General features: G+C 46.4%; 2 non-coding genes across 2 annotated transcripts; one reads left to right on the top strand and one right to left on the bottom strand.

Moving 5' to 3' along the window:
• The first annotated feature begins 478 nt into the window (after nt 1-478).
• trnan-guu lies at nt 479-552 on the top strand. Its single transcript has one exon. It is a non-coding gene; the product is annotated as a tRNA-Asn (tRNA).
• A 3977-nt stretch (nt 553-4529) lies between these two features.
• On the bottom strand, nt 4530-4602 carry trnar-acg. Its single transcript has one exon. It is a non-coding gene; the product is annotated as a tRNA-Arg (tRNA).
• Between the last annotated feature and the right edge of the window lie 7951 nt (nt 4603-12553).

Raw genomic sequence — 12553 nt, 5'->3', positions numbered from 1 at the left:
AGCAAACCCATGTGAATGAATCCCGCCGTCTACGCCGCAAAGAAATGAAGAAACATGTTACTTGACCAAAGGAAAACCTCATCGAAGGGCTCGTCCGGGATTTGAACCCGGGACTCTCACAAATTCCGACAGCGAGACACCCAAAGCGAGAATCATATCCCTAGACCAACGAGCCCCCGCGAAAAAAGCTAATGTCATTGCCATCGAAAATCAATCTAACATCTGCGGAGAACGCCAAAAGTACTGCAACTTCTCAGGGAGTCAGGCGGCATTTGTCGACAGGACAACAAAATTCGTCTTTCACCATCACCTTTCATTAAAAACCGTTTTTTATGCCCGCGGGACCATGTGTACTCTCCTTCCAGGTATTTTCCGCACTGCCTCACAGGACCAATATTACCAGCATTCTCATTCGGTCCCTGGCAATCAGAGGATTGGCCGTGACTGTTGAAATACACAGAGTTGTGATCCTGTTGTCGTCTCCGTGGCGCAATCGGTTAGCGCGTTTGGCTGTTAACCGAAAGGTTGGTGGTTCGATCCCACCCAGAGACGAATTGATGTTCCACCCCTGGATGATATGTTTTTTGGGGCTGTTTAGGACAGGGCTAAATCGCTGCCTTTTCACCCTGCATTTAAATCCCGCGGGGTTTTCCGTTCTCAAGTTCTGACAATACCTTTTGAAATGTTCTATTGATTCTTCTTCTCTCGCCAATTGTTGCGCCAGACTCCAAATGATAACAACTCACAGTGCAATCAACATGCTTGGCTTGCATAAGGTGAGGTGGCCAAGAGAAAAGGCGTTGGTCTTGTAAACCAAAAATCGCGTGTTCAGATCCCGCCCGTGCCTCGGTGGTCCATTAAAGTCCTCTGTAACGTTTCATTATCTCACAAACACTTATTGCATGAAATATCATCCACCTATCTTCTTCAGAGGACATTTAAACTTCATGAATTTTAACCTAATGAAAATTATTCCAGACAATCTGGCCTCTGAAAAAAGCGATGTTCAGAACCAAAATAAAGAAAACTAGTCTGTTGAGCCCTGCTATCATTCTGAGTTCAAACGTCCGCATGTCCTCCAAAGTCTTGGCATTCTTTCGATTTCGTCGCATCCATGATGTGAACCGAGAACTCCAGGGATGATTTGCACAGATTAAGCATCATTTTTTGATTAGAAACACCTATAGTGACAAAGATAGTGTATAAACAGCTGAAATTTAGATTTCTGTCTAGGTTTCCCGTCCTGATATGCATTGCAGTCAACACTGAATCCACTCAACAGCCGAATTCTAACACGGAGTAAACCGAATCCGGCAGCAGAGGGCGCCAAATTCAAGCACGGGCGTCACAAACTCACCTGATGGTGTCGGCCAAGCCGATAGGATGGGAGGCGAGTGATGTCACAATAGACCCTCTCCCTGCACTGCACGAAATTCCCTCTCTCCTACACAATCCCTAACTCAGTCCAGTTCAGTTCACTGGGAGAGATTCAGTCAGACATGGTTGTGATAATACTGGCGGCGCTTTGGCACAGTAAGTAGTTATAGTGTTAATTAAACCAGATTAGCATATTAATACACATAGGCTAGAGTATAATTAACGATCGGGAATGTCTATGAAGTGCCTGCATCAGAGGTCCCAGAAAATGCCGCAGATACAAGTAGATTTATATCAACTCTGTTTAAACTCAGGGCGGCACGTTGGCGCAATGGTTGGCACTGCTGCCTCATTGCACTGAGGACACGGGTCCGGTCCCAGATCACTGTCCGTGAACATTCTCACTCCCACAACCTAGATGTACGGGCTAAGTGGAGTGGACACGCTAAAAAGCACCTCTTAGTTGAGCAAACTCTAACTTTATAAAGGAACAACAATCTGTTCATTTCAGTCCTTCACTTTCGCAGGCCGGCAATGTGCAATCCAGTAGCTCAGTCACCAGTGACAATAACAGTCTCAAAAGGGGCTTCGGTGAAGTTAAATTGCCAATATAAAGGCCCCAACATGTACAAAATGCAATGATATTAGGAGAAACCGACACAGCCACCGAGATGGATTATCACCAACACCTCAGCAATGAAGAAAGATGTGGGTTCAGGACGATATCTGGCGTTTGCTGACAAATCTAAACAGATCGGTTACCTCAGTATAAGCGCATTCGATGTGGAGGACGGGGTGGTCTATTACTGCACACTCGTTCGAGAAAACCTAAAGCCCCGTACACAACCCTGAGTGAGTGTTTACAGCATCACTGAGGTTCCTTTCCGAGAAGGAATTGATCCCAGGCTCAGGCAAGCAATCAGGTCTATTTACCGGACATGTCTCTGTCCTTGTGTAGATCAAGAGAGGAATAGTTTGGGAAATCTTGAGAGCTATGGTTGAAAATATCAGCCATGATTGAATGGCAGAGCGGACTCGATGGGCCAAGTGGCCTAATTCTGCTCCTATGTCTAATGGTCTTATGGTCTTATTGTGGTCTATCATACCGCAAATTTTATTGTAACTTTAAAATCAGAATATCTACCTACCAGCAGAGGGTAGCACTCAACTGAGGAGATGGACGAAAATCATGGCCTGCTCTCGCAGAAAGTCCAAGGACAAAGACTCCTCGTTACCTGTTCTTTTAGCGAAATGCAGAATGCATCAATACGTGCTGCGGTACAAAATGTACAAGGTACTTAATAGGCGGCACTGTGGTTCAGTGGGTTGCACTGCTGCCTCATGCTCCTAGGACCCGCGTTCGATTCCCGGCATGGTTCTCTATCTGTGCGGAGTCTGCACGTCCTCCCCGTGTCTGCGTGGGTTTCGTCCGGGTCCTCCGGTTTCCTCCCACAAGTCCCGAAAAGACGTGCTGTTAGGTGAATTGGACATTCTGAATTCTCCCTCTGTGTACCTGAACAGGGGTCGAAATGTGGTGACTCGGGAATTTTCACAGTAACTTCATTGCAGTGTTAATGTAAGCCTACTTATGACACTAGTGAAGATTATTATTACGACAATGTACGCTTAATGTATAATAACCGCCGAGCAACATGAGAATTACTATCAGTTGGGACATGGGAAGCACATCGTGCCAGGTTTAGACTTTAATAGAAATCAATTTTTCGATCGAAAATACCTGAAATTTCTGTTGACACGACATGTCTTCTGTTCGATTCCCACGCAGATCAGGGACATACTTCGCCCATTTATGTTATAAAGAGACGTTGCATAGTTTTGGGTGTACAAGATTATGAGGGGCATGGCAGGGTGGATAGGGAGCAGTTGTTCATTTAGACATGTTTGAAATGGTGATTAAAATGTTCATCTGCATCTGTAAACCCAAAAGATTCTGTGGTGGATGAACAAACTGCTTCCATTGATATGTCTTCCTCTCCCATTGTCTCCCCCTCCCCATTCCCCTAGCCAATCGCATCCCTCTTGGGAAATCCGCCCCTTGTTCCTCATTGTCATCTGCCATTAACACATTCTAATCTTCTAATCGTCTCTGTCAGCACAGTTCTTAACACTAATTAGAAACATTTAAATTCCCTTTTTCTTTCGACACAACACATTTTTGTTATTCCCCATCCATCGCTGGCCGTCTGTCGAGGCCCAATGCTTCACGCTCCCACCCCCCCCCCCCAACACGTCCCCCCCCCCCAACACGTCCTCCCCCCCCCCCAAAACGTCCTCTCCCCCCCCCCCAACACGTCCTCCACACACTCCGCCAGTCTACACCTGACCAAAGATCCAGTTGTCCAGCTTCGACAAAGAGTCACCTAGACTCGAAACGACACTTGCCATCTCTCTCCACGGCGGCTGTCAGACCTGATGAGACAGTCCTGTGTTTTCTGTTTTTGTTTCCCATTGACCCATCCGCAGTAAGTTGCTTTTATCGTACATTTAGAAATGTTTGAAATGGTGATTAAATATGTTCATCTGCATCAGTAAACCCGATAGATTCTGTGGTGGATGTACAAACTGCTAATATCCGAATCGTGGCAAAATAGGGAAGGCTTTTCTTCCCCCGGCGTCTTGAAAATTCCGTATTTCTGACATTGTTGCAGGAATTTTAATATCTCATGAGAGACCAAATCTCATGTTCCTCGAACGTGCGAGATTGAGGAAGAAAGGTATTTTGTGCAAACATTCGTCATACAAAATGAGAAGCACGCGATGTTTCTGCCCGGTCTCGAACAGGGGACCCTTCGCGTGTTAGGCGAATGTGATAACTACTGCACTACAGAAACTGCTCGGGGCTGCAGCTTCTAACGGTTGCAGCTTCTAACGGTTCCGCTGAGAGGCCATGCAAGTTATTGGAAGAAGCCGTTCCTTTAAAACTGATGTCTCAACTTATCAAAGGATCAGATATTGAACTTTGCTGAACTGGAGATAAGTTATGTTTTGCTTGAAGTTCAATTGAGAGGGCATGGCTTTCATAATTAACCACAGCTGAAACGAGAATTGATGATGCCCTGCTCAATTTGCTCTGCATCGGGAACCAGCTGTCCGACCCACTGAACTAAAGGGGACGCCAAAACTACGAACTGCGAGCCAGCCAGGAGTCAAACCTGGAATCTCCTAATTCGTAGTCAGACGCGTTATCCATTGCGCCACTGGCCCACAGCAGTTATAGGCTTCTGTTATTCCTCGATGATAAAGACCAGTTACGAGATTGAGGTAATATTTAGCGACAGACTAAACTGGACACACCAGATGTTTCTACCCGGTTTCGAACCATTTGCGTGTAATGCGAATGTAATAACCACTACACTACAGAAACAGCTGGCAACGCAAGCGCCAACGGACCTGTGTCACCTTCAACTCAACTGCCTTGTTGCAGCTTCGCATGGTTCGGCTGAGAGGCCATGTCACTTCTTACAAGAACACGTCTATTTCTTTAAAACAGATGTCTAAACTTACAAGCCAGTAGAAGAACCTATATTGAAATGAAGAACTTAACGGGCTGTTTAGCACAGGGCTAAATCGCTGGCTTTGAAAGCAGACCAAGCAGACTAGGAGCACGGTTCGATTCCCGTAGCAGCCTCCCCGAACAGGCGCCGGAATGTGGCGACAAGGGGCTTTTCACAGTAACTTCATTGAAGCCTACTCGTGACTACAAGTAATTTTGATTTCATCTCATTTCAATTTGTTCAGCAAATCTCTAACGGCGAAATGCTCTCTTCTATTATTAATGCAGCATTCTTAAATCCTACAGAAAAAAACAACCGACTTTACACAATATTTGTTTCCTTATTCAATGCTTGAGTTGAGTTTAAGAATTGACAACTATGTGTTTCTTATATTTGACCTCTTTGTGTTTTGGTGTGTAAAATGCTGCAGCCTAAATACCGTTCATGTGGAAGAAAGGGGGGATAATTGTAAATCAACTTTGAGCCTGGATTCCCACACTGGCTTTTCCTGTTTCTCCATCAGGAAAACCGTTTTTACTTTCCCAATGCTGGTTCAGTTAAGTCTCTGGCATTTCCTCTAAGTCAGTTACAGTATCGTTTGTGTCTGTCCTTTTGAGTACACATTACTTTCAGACAGCCTTCAATCTGGCCTGTTGCATTTGCTGATCCCAATGCTATCTTCTCTGCATTGGAGAGACTAAATGCCGACTGGGTGACCGCTTTGGAAAACACCTTCGCTCCATCGACAAGCTGGTGGCAGACTCTCCTGTCGCTTGCTATTTGAACTCACTGTCCTGCTCTCATGTCCACATGTCCGATCATGGCCTGCGGCAATGTTCCCATGTAGCTCAGCACAACGCAGAGGAACAACCCCCATCGTCTGAATAGGCACGGTACAGCCTTGCGGATTTTACAGTACGCTCAACAACTTCGTACCGTGAAATCACTCTTCCCACTTCACCACATGTTTATTTCCATCAACTTATTTTCATTGCTTCCATTGATATGTCTTCCTCTCCCATTGCTTCCCCCTCCCCATTCCCCTAGCCAATCGCATCCCTCTTGGGAAATCCGCCCCTTGTTCCTCATTGTCATCTGCCATTAACACATTCTAATCTTCTAATCGCCTCTATCAGCACAGTTCTTAACACTGATTAGAAACATTTATATTCCCTTTTTCTTTCGACCCAACACATTTTTGTTATTCTCCACCCATCGCTGGCCGTCTGTCGAGGCCCAACGCTTCACGCTCCCCCCCACACCGCCAGTCTACACCTGACCAAAGATCCAGTTGTCCAGCTTCGACAAAGAGTCACCCAGACTCGAAATGACACTTGCCATCTCTCTCCATAGAGGCTGTCAGACCAGCTGAGACTGTCCTGTGTTTTCTGTTTTTCTTTCCCATTGACGCATACGCAGTAAGTTGCAGGATAGTGTTTAAGTTAATTTGCTTCTTGTTAATTTATTTTGTTGTTTGTTGGGTTCGGGAGGTGGGGGGGGGGGGGGTGGCTTTGTTACGGGTGCCGGGGGTGTTTATTATTGTTATTGTTCTGTTGAGATATGTTTTTCAAAAAATTCCAATAAAAATTATTTTTTAAGAAAGAGAATCCCCAAGTCGCTTTCTGAGGGATCGGAGGTGTATAGCCCTCAGTAAAAGTTTCCAAAGACCACTTTAATCTCGATTACGTCTGCTGCCAACCTGCAATTTCTGGTCCTAACTTGCGCTTTCTCTTTTGCGGCTCCTTGTTTTCTGAGCTGGTTCTCCAGCATGCGACTGGCCTTGTCTCTATGTGTATGGCGAAGCTGGTGCAGTGACTTCCTTCTGGAGAGCAGATCAAATTCCATCTGCAGCTTTTTACTGTCCACCAGCAGTTCCACGGTTAACCGCTGCCGATCAACACCCAGCATGGGGCCAATCAGCCGCTGCTTGGCTGCCATGTATTTCCTGACCCGAAGGGCCCCATGAGCTATGATTTCGCCTGTGACCACCGCCTTCAGCGCCTACCAGAACGTGGAAGGTGAGACCTCCCCGTTCTGGTTAAAGGTTACATAACCGTCGATGGCTTGGGTACCGTTGTACAGAATTCCTTATCGGGCAAGGGAGCTGCGTCCAGCCTCCATAGGGGGCTTTGGGCCCTGCCCATCTCTAGCATCAGGACCCTTCTCGAGCCTCGTGGCGTGTGGTCGGAGATTAGAATCGTGGAGTATTCCCACATTTTACCCCTGCGACAAAGAAGTCCGCACATGAGTAGGCTTTGTGCTCATGGGAGAAGATTGATTATTTTACTCTCGGGTGATTGCAACCCTGGGGGTCGCACCTCTCACCCATCTGCTCCATTAATGGGTTCAATTCTGGTGCCATGCCTGGCACGGTCCTGTCCTGGGGTTGGATCTGTGCATTGTCGGGTCCTGTACACAGTTAAAGTCCGCCTGTGCGATATGTCACTGGGTGTCTAGGTTCGGGAATTCGCTCATTGCTTTCTTGACGAAATCTGCATCGTCCCAGTTCTGGGCATATATGATTACCAAGACAACCAGAGTCCCTTCCATGGTCACGCTCCCCATAACCTTTCACCCCCAACCCCCTTCTACCATCGTGTCCCTCACGGTGCTCATCAGCATAAATGAAATTGTCCTGTTGATTAGTATGCACCCCCTCAACCCTTGTCCGAATACCGAAACATGAGTGAAACGTCTGTCCCACCCAGCCCGTCCTTACCCACAGTCTTAAGTGTGTCTCTTGCAGGAAGGCTACGTCCATCCTCAGACTCTAGAAATCGGCGAGGACACTGTACCTCTTCACCGGCCCCTCGAGGCCCTCACGTTCCAGGTTACTATCCAGATTGGGGGATGGCCTGGGCCTGCCAACACATCCTGTGGGGTCAACCATACTCACCCTGTGGGCCTGGCCCTGTTCGTCCGGGCCTGCCCTTGCTCACGGGCCATTCAAGATGACCGCCCACGACTTCCTTATTTGCGCCATCTCCACATGTTGTCAGCTGCAACCAGCGACCTCCCCTCCCCACTCTAACCCCCTACCCGCTCTGCTTCACCCACTGTGCGGCCTACCCTTCTGTTATCCGCTCCTAGTCCCCCTCCCGTTTGGCTTTACCCCCTCCTCGACCACCCCCCTTTTGCTCGTTGATTCCCCCGAAGTTCTGTTTTTCATACCCCCTCTGCCAAGAGCTCCCTCCCTCTCGGGCGGCGCCCCGAGGCCTCCTCCTTCCCTGTACCTCGGTACTCCAGCTTGCTCGCCAGTGTAGCGGCTCTCCTAAGAGTTGGGTTCCTCTATTTAATCCCCGTCTGCCTCTCTCCCCTCCCCCTCTCTCCCCGCCTCTGCCTGTGTTCGCCCTGTCTCCCTCGATGTCTTTCCACCCGCGTTCTGGCCATTGACCTCTATCGTTGGTTGTCCAGTCCACTTTCCTGGACTGGCTTCCTCCGGGGTGTCAATGTAATGTTCTTTACCCTGGAATGTCACCCACAACTTGCAGGATGGGGGACACCAAGCTGCACCCCACCTTCGAACAGGGTGGACTTTACACCGTTCAATTCTGCCCAAGTGAGCAGCAATGTCCTGGTGGAGGCGACTGGAATGTCCGTCTCACTTACACCCTCTCGCACTCTTCACCCACCTCAGGATCCGCGCCTAGTCCTGGTACCTGTGGAGCCTCACGATTATCGCCCACAGTGGTTTCCCAGCCATGGAAAAAAGCGACATGTGGGTGCAGTCTACTCCCGGGGTCTTGGCGAAGTCCTCCTCGCCGACCAGTTTCCCGAGCATCGAGGCTGCAGATTTTGTGCAGTTTCTCCCCTCCATTCCCTGCGGCAACCCCACGATTCTCAGGTTTTGCCGACGCGATCGGTTCTCCCAGTCGGCGACTTTATCCTTCAACTTGAAAGATTGTACAGCTTGTGGTCTCACGTAGCGGGCCTGTGCATTCCAGCTATATCACCAGGGACGGTAAGATCAGTAGCATGGAGAAGAAGATGTCGAATAGAGTTTAATCTCGAACACGGTCCTGTTCACTCAATTCTTCACTTACAATCTGTCAGAAGTAGAATCATCAATCTGTACAGTGCAGCACATGTTGTCACGGAAGGCGTGAATGAGACTGGTGAACTTTGATGGGCAGCCAATTTTTCCCAAAATCTTGTAGCCCCGGCTCTGTTTACAGCATCGAATGTATTAGTGAGATTTATGAAAGTAAGGTGGAGAGATATCCATGTGTCAGAGGAGGCAGATCATGTCCAGGGTAATTCTTCCGACAGAAACACCACATCTTGCTTTTGGTTACATTCGGTCTGAAAGAAGATGAAGTATTCAAAGTGTGAACCTAGCAATGGCCTTCCCAGTGATGCTATCAGTGATGCTATGAGTGAGATATGTCTGCAGGTGTTTACAGATAGTGGTGATGTCTTTGCATCATGTGTCTCCTGTGGAATGGATCATACTTTCTGGCAGAGAAGGAGCAGGCCACAAATGTTCAGAAATATTGTGATCACATACACCAATTCTCATCCATTCACGAATATAAATAATTATATTCACCAACTCGCATCCATTGATACAGTTTGACACAGATTTAAATTGTGTTAAACGATGTGGGCGTCTCAGGCGAGGTTGTAATTTATTGTGTATCACAATTGCCCCTGAGAACGTGGTGGTGTGCTGCCTGTGTGAAACTCTCCAGACCCTCTGGTTTAGAGGTGCTGACAGTACTATTAGGGAGGGGTTTCTATGCATTTGAACCAGTGAAATTAAAGAAATTACGATACGCCTCCAAGTCAGGATAGTGAGCGATTGGAGGGTCCGGGGGTTTTCCAGGTGCCGATTCCCATCTGTCAGCTGGCTTTTTCTTCGACAACATAATGGTCCTGTGTGTAGAAGGTGTTTCAAAAGGAGCCTTGTTACGTTCCTGGAGTGCATCTTGCGGATAATACAGTGTAGCCATTTTTCGTTGGTGATGGGTGGATTGAATATTTGCACGTGGGGTGACGATCAAGCGGGACTGCTTTGGCCTGGATGATGTTAAGCTTCTCGGAAGTTGTTCAAGCTGCACCCAGCCAGTCAAGTAGAGGTTATTCAGATACACTCCTGGCTTGAAATTCGTGAACAAGGAAAGCAGAGGGGAGTTATTCACCGCACGTTTCCTAGTCCCGACCGGCTCTTGTAGCCTGAGCATTTAGATGGCCAGACCAGTTCATTTTCTGGTCAATGTTAACGACAGCGTTTGGATAGTGAGGGATTCAGCGATGGCAATATCACTAAATGTCATGGGGCAATGGTTACATTCCATTTTGCGGGAGATGGGCATTGCCCGGCCCTTCTGTGGCGTGAATATTATCAATTGAAACAATTCACGAAGTTAAATAATTATATTCAATTATCATCAACGAACAAAAATTTAAAAATATATTCACCAATTATCGTCGACAAACATAAACTGTTGTATTCACCAATTATTTTCAGCATTTTATTTCATGCAAAATGTAATTGCAATTAATTTAATATAATTTATTGAGATTGAACTTTATTAAGATAGCATTGACCATTCTGCCAGTAAGGAATCACATCTGTCCCATAATTCAATGTGAATAGAATTAAACCAGAGCAAGGATAATGAGCAGCCACCCAGCAGTCTCTGCGCGATATTGACAAGTAATTGCATCATCGTCACACAGAAACATCAGATCTGTAACTGGATTTTGCGCTGATTTTTAAAGTTAGCTATACCTAATGTAAATGTAATATCTTTAATGGGCTATAAGTTACACTGTTTGGGAAGTAATTCAACATTTGCAGATGGCCTCTGAGTTTCACAATATTTCTGTTTTCATGTTAATATGTTTTAGCATGGACTTAAGTGGGTCGGTACACACTCGATGGGCCGAATCGCCTCCTTCTGCACTGTATGTTCTATGTTCATATTATGAGACGTTAGAGGGATCCTCCAACCGGCTATTGTTGCTAAGACGGGTCAGAGAAACTGGACACCTCTCCTTTCCTTTGTGATGGGAGCAGTTCAAATAGGCTCTAAAACCTAAAATTATCTCCAGTACTGTTGCTGGGTAGATTGTTTATAAATAGTCCTCATTGACAAGTTGGCTTGCAGCCAAACGGTCAGTACTGAGAAAACAGATCTTTGAAAAACAATCCAGATGCTTCCTGTAAACAACATTGAACATTCGAGCCTCCCTGACAGCAGGCGGCTGGATTGCTGCCAAATACTGTGTGGGACAGATTAACCTGAATATGAATGGACGAAATGGCATTAAGGAATTCAAACATTTTCAATCGCACGTGAAGTAAACGTTTTAAATTGTGTTGTATCGAAGTACATATTTTCAGTTAATGTTCTGATCACTCTGAGATTAAACATGATCGGAAAATAGTAAACTGATCAGATGCTATTCCATTTATATTAGTTCTGAGTAAAGGTCACTCTAGTTATTAAAGTCCGTTTGTTAAGAACCTAATGAAGTGAGAGTGAGTGGTGTTGATGGACCCAATCCACAAGCCCAATCATTTAATTGTAATTACAAAGAAACTTAATTAAATAAAAAGAAAATCATGAACCCGCCGGAATTCCTGGAATATTCTCCGAGTCATTTAAACGGACGCGTCTCTTATACCTGATGAACACCGCGTTCTATACAGTTTAATTTGGCAGCACGGTAGTACAAGTGGATAGCACTTTGGCTTCACGGCTCCAGGGTCCCAGGTTCGATTCCCTGTTGAGTCACTGTGCAGAGTCTGCACGTTCTCCCCGTGTGTGCATGGGTTTCCTCCGGTTTCTTCCCACAGTCCAAAGACGTGCGGGTTAGGTGGTTTTGCCTGCTAAATTCCCCCTAGTCAACAAAAAGCTTCGGGAGGGATTTTTGGGTTGCGGGGATTGGGTGCAAGTGATGGCTTAAATGGGTCGGTGCGGACTCGATGGGCCGAATGGCCTCCTTCTGCAATCTATGTTCTAATTTGTGCTGATTTCCTTTATTTGACAGTCCCGCTCAGAGAAATTACCAGTTTATGACCTGGTTCCTGCTTCAGTGGAGAATAAAACATTTATTCCTGTGATATTGTGTAATATGCCGCAAAGTCCTGATATCCTGTGTTCCCAACACCAGTGAATGTTAGATAGCCGGTGGTCAGTAAAATTAGCTGCAATGATTTGGATGCTGAAGGATAACTTTGCTGGTCGCCGTGTCCTTTCTGATTCATTAACTTCTCTGTCAAAAGGTTTTAAATTTATTTTGAGTTGAAATTTATTTTCAACTTAAGGGGCACTTTAGTGCGGCCAACCCACCTACGCTGCACATCTTAAGGTTGTGAGGGTGAGACACACAGGAGAATGTGAAAACTACTGACGGACGGTTACCCGGGACGGGAGTCAATCCCGGATCCTCGGCGCCGTGAGGCAGCTGGGCAAACCACTGCCGTCCTTTCTCTGTCAAAACTTCATGTGAATTTTATGTTTCTCTGTCAATTTACTGCTTCATTATCAGGCAAGCGGCTTCTTTTACTGCGAATGTTCACAGTGTCCTAGGCTTAGGGGGAGTTTGAGAAGTTCCAGGAGTGATATTGCATAATGTGACATTTTTTCGTTTCTACAGACCCACATTGTACACGGATAGCCACCTACACCGCAAGAGAATCACTTTGTTCA

This window comes from Scyliorhinus canicula, unplaced genomic scaffold, assembly GCF_902713615.1.
Source record: "Scyliorhinus canicula unplaced genomic scaffold, sScyCan1.1, whole genome shotgun sequence".
Classification (NCBI taxonomy): Eukaryota; Metazoa; Chordata; class Chondrichthyes; order Carcharhiniformes; family Scyliorhinidae; genus Scyliorhinus; species Scyliorhinus canicula.
This window is presented reverse-complemented; position numbering and strand designations above follow the sequence as displayed.